General features: G+C 42.7%; 1 long non-coding RNA gene across 1 annotated transcript; it reads left to right on the top strand.

Annotated features, from left to right (window-relative positions):
- Positions 1-1,136: 1,136 nt before the first annotated feature.
- Positions 1,137-3,248, top strand: LOC138815517 (uncharacterized). The gene is made up of 3 exons (XR_011368341.1): positions 1,137-1,217; positions 1,918-1,960; positions 2,902-3,248. It is a non-coding gene; the product is annotated as an uncharacterized lncRNA (long non-coding RNA).
- The last annotated feature ends 1,456 nt before the right edge of the window (positions 3,249-4,704 follow it).

Raw genomic sequence — 4,704 nt, 5'->3', positions numbered from 1 at the left:
ATAATAATCATTGAATTATGAGAAGACAATGCAGCACCTCTTCCCTTCTCCCCTTCCCCTCTGTCATAAAATATGACAAAAGTATCAAAATAGTCTTTTATCTTAAAAAAATGTACACGTGTAAAAATGTCTGACTATATGTGTAAGGTTTTTTCAATATTTTTATGATTTTTCCCACTTCTAAGTATTTGTCTTTTGGGCAGATTACAGCACACAGGGGCTTCAAGAGCAAACAAAAGATTAGGAAACATGAACCAAACAGTGTCCTAGGAAGTAGATGCAAAAAGCACATGGCAGACTGAGAGGGTCCTGAGAGGCAAAATGATTTTTGCAGAACAAGAGGAATAGTGAAAAATAAGGAATAAGGCATGGTTCTCACCTAGGAAAGCTTCCTTGAGGCTGAGACCATGCTGGTTCCTAGGCCTACCTGAGGATGTTGGGATTTGACAATGTCCACATTTGTATAGAGTGATGTGGGAGGGGAAATTTCAGCCTCCCGTTTGTCTTTGGGATGGTCTTATGTGAGTAAGCAGCTTAGATCATTGGGCTCTGAGAGATGACACTACTTCCCTCACAATGGAATAGAATATGGAACTCTGAGACCCAGGCAACTGTAACTTACAGTCAGCTCTAGCCAGCTCACTTGGCCTGTGGCTCAGAAACAAGAAAGACATTCCTGTATTGTTTTCAAAGTTCAAGAGAATCAGGTCCCAGGCATGAGAGGGGTGAGTGCCTCACTCAATACTGCAGACATTGGATCAGTGCCAAACCACGAATCCAATGTCTCAGGCCTTTTTATAAGAAGAAATAAAGGGAATCACAAGGCAACTCAGGTCAGGTGTAACTATGACAGGAAACCTATTTAATCTCATTCTAGCCCACAGTACAGGCTTCTTCTTGTGTTTTTATATGTGTATATTGATAAAATATTTACTGTGTACTTTTCAATCCTATTACTCTATTACTCATTTTGAAGTGTACTCCCATTTCCATGTTTCAAAGATTCATTCTTTTTACCACCTCAGTGTGACAATGAGTCTGCTCAAATCCTGAATGTGCCTTATAATATATGGAGCTTGGACTCAGGCTTGTTGGAAATGCTGGTAATGGACCTGATCCCTGCCTACCAGAAATGTGATCTCTTCTATGTTGGAAACTTCCACCGCCACTCTAGAGAGTGGGAGACAATGGAGCAGTTGCTGGATATTGTTTAAAAAGTGAGTGTTCCTCATTCAAATCCAGGACTGATGAGACCCCCTGGCAGATTATTGGAATACTTGGTACCTCTCTGAGACTGTTTCACTGGGGTTTTATCACAGGAGCTTGGCTTGAGACAAAGAAGTGCATTCCCTGGATTACTCCTTACGAGTGGCCTGCCAGAACATTTCATTTTCCTCAGAAGCTAGTGGAGCCTTAACAGTTTGCTTGCTGAGAGACTAGGATTAAAGGAATGAGCCAGTGTCACCCAACATCCACCCTCACCTAGGAAATCACTATCTTGGAGGCCTTTGAAGGAATATAGATGGAAGAAAGAATGGAACTTGAACTTGGGGCCTGAGTGCTGTTCTGTTCATATCACTCTACCATTTAAGCTCCAAGTCCAGGTCTGGCCTTTGGCTGGTTAATTGAAGATAAGTGTCTTTAGAATTTTACAAACTAGACTGGGTTCAAACTGTGATCCTTAGATCTCACCCTCCTGATTAGTAGGATTAGAGGCATGAGCCATGGGACATTTATTTGGACAAATGCTGATAAGCATCCTCACAGAATTTCCATGAAATTGTATAGACATATCTCTACTTTTTGTCTGTTATGTTTACATTACCATATGTGACTTAACCAGTCCCATGTCTGTCCTGTTAGTTCACAAAAGGAGAAGCATAGAGTTAACTTTCTTCTCTCCTCCCATTGGTACAGATCCTTCTACCGTAACTGGGAGGAAGATGAACAAGATGAAGAAGTAAGTGGACGTTGACATAAAGAGAAGTTCTGTCTTTGAAAACTGGGTATCTTTGAGGTGTCTGAATCAAAGTCAACTTCCTTCTTTGCACACCAGTTGTGATTTTCACCAGGGGGTTGAGGCTTGGCACTTCAGTGGATAGCAGATTACACAGTGTGGATGTGTTTGTGGTTTTGGACTCTCATGGATGACGAGGGGGGTATGTATAGCAAGTCAGATCAAGAGGGGAAACAACCTTCTCCTCCTAACATAGGGAGAATTTTAGATGATTATATTTGAGAAATTTCTAGAAGTGGGTTGTGAGGAGCATCCTGCTTGCAGGAGTCTCTTCCTCCAACATGCAAGTCCCGCCAGAAAGAGGCTATAGTACAAAGCTCAGGATGGGGAGGAAAGGCTCTCATTTTCCTTGTCACCAATCTGCCCATAGCATAGTTTGTTCCATCTTCCCTATGTGGATGGACTTCTACCTTGATGATTTCTATGAGAACAAGAACCATGACACCCTGAAAGAACTTACACAGTATGTCAAGCTCAAGATGCCCTCTTCAGACTTGCTCTTCTGCTTACATATTTTTCTGGACCAGCTAGAGGAGCGCATTGCCCATGAGACCAAGAAAAAGTGGAAGAAGTCCTTGTTTAGATACCTCAGAGCTGGTGAATATGGATGGAACTTGGGTCTTTAGGCATGGGCAGGATGGGCATAGAGCCCTTAGTACTCCCCAGCTTGGCAAAATATCCTTTTATGGATATTCTTTGCCAGGTAATATCTGTTCTCCTTTGAAGGAACTTGGAAGTAGCCACTCATTAGAAACATGCTAACTTCTCATCAGTGTTCAGTCCAAACTCAAGTTCTACAGCTTCCCCCATTAGATTCTCATGAAAGTTTAGTCACACCTTAACTTCTTGAGTTCTAAGACTCCTGTACCTATTTCCATTCTCAGGTTTGTATCACAGTAGAGCAGCTCCTGCAGTTCTCCAGATAAAGAACCCATCAGTGATGTCGTTTATGATGACTCATGGAAATCAGAAAACATTACTGATCTCCAGAAGGCATGTGAACATAGAGGGTGTTTTTTTAATATATAGAAAGGCCCAAGCAGGTTTTGAGTCCTGTGGACATCCCACTGGTTCTGAACCCCACATGTGAAGCAGGAGTACCTGCACTTACTGCCAAGGAAGAAGATGATCCAGAATATCTTCCAGTGATGTTGATAATCCACCTAGATTAGCTCCAAACAAGTCAAAAAGACATGTCTTGGTATGCAGTGTAAATGTATGCTAATGGAAAATGACCCCGGTGTATCTTCAGGAAAACCAATAAGTGAGGTCCAAAATCTAGATTCAGTTGAGGAAAGGGAATCTTTCCTCACAGAATATCCTGACCAATCTGTCCTCCTGAAGGGGATCCAGTTTCCAATTGAGAAATTAGAATCTGTCCCTCCTTGGACTCAGGAAGAAAACCCTGTCTTTAATGAGGAAGTAAATCCCTTTTAGGACTCTGAGGCAGAATTTCTTTCTGAAGGCAACTTAGAAGCCAATCTAGATTTAGAGATTCCTTCCCCCATTCCTGGGAAAACCTGTATTTTTTTTTGTCCTGATGGTTATAAAATGCTCATTCTATTTATTTTTCTAACTTTATTAAAATGGTAGTGTTTTTTATATAATCTAGTATTCATGAATCCTAATTATGTTTTTAAGCCTACAATCTGAAGCATTGTGCATACGTGTTCTGTGGGAGGAAAACAGAGTGACAGGGTGCTGTACAAGAGAGCCTACTGCATATTACTCAACTGTTAAATGCCAGGCCATGCCTGTATGGGGAAATAAGGTGGCTACAAAAGGTCTATGACATAGCAGGTTAAGGGTCCTAGAAAGCTGTTCTGTCAATTTGGACAAATGTCACAATACTTATAGTGGTATGTAGGATACTCTTCCAACCGTGAGTTCAAATCTGTTTACATTTCATTGTGCTTTGGGCACATATGGAAGAAAAATTACTCTCCAATAATATCATACAGTAATGTGAATCATTTTCTTTAAAACTGCTCCAGGGCTGAGAAGGTGGCTCAGTGGTAGAGTGCTCGCTTTGCATACATGAGGCCCTGGGTTCAATTCCTCAGCACTACATAAGCAGAAAAAGCTGGAAGTGGCATTATGGCTCAAGAGCTGAAGAGCTTAGGGACAGTGCCCAGGCTCAGAGTTCAAGCCCCACAACTGGCAAAAATACTGCTCCATTAAACAATTAATTAAATAATTAATAATTAATTCAGGCTGCAGCCACTTAATCAGGCATGCTGGTCCCTCTGGTGAAGTAGGATCCTACTGGAAGTCTGCCCACCTAGGGCCGTTGTGAGCATCCATCGCCTGGGACTGTGGAAGAAGATCAGGGTGCACCTGTTGTTGGGCTAGGGCAGCAACCTGGCAGCTGCTGCATGAATAACACAGTGCCACTGACTCACATCTAGCACCCCCCTGTCCCTTGGGCCGGGTCCATGAGGATCAGCCCCTGGGAGTACACGCATACTACGGGACAGGGTCCACCCACTTAGGAAGGAGTGCAGACTGAACAGATGCCACTCTGTGGATCAGTTTGTACAGTATTTATCAGCCGTGGAGGAGGGGTTGATTTTGTTCTGCTGTGGGGAAAAGATAAAAAAGACAGGCCCAAGCAGGGTGATGCCAACTTTTGTACTCAGACTGGCAAGGAAACTTTCCCCCACGCATTCGCCAGCAGGCTTAGGAAA

This window comes from Dipodomys merriami, unplaced genomic scaffold (genome assembly GCF_024711535.1).
Source record: "Dipodomys merriami isolate MVZ:Mamm:240054 unplaced genomic scaffold, mDipMer1.0.p SCAF_645, whole genome shotgun sequence".
In the NCBI taxonomy this organism is placed as follows: Eukaryota; Metazoa; Chordata; class Mammalia; order Rodentia; family Heteromyidae; genus Dipodomys; species Dipodomys merriami.
This window is presented reverse-complemented; position numbering and strand designations above follow the sequence as displayed.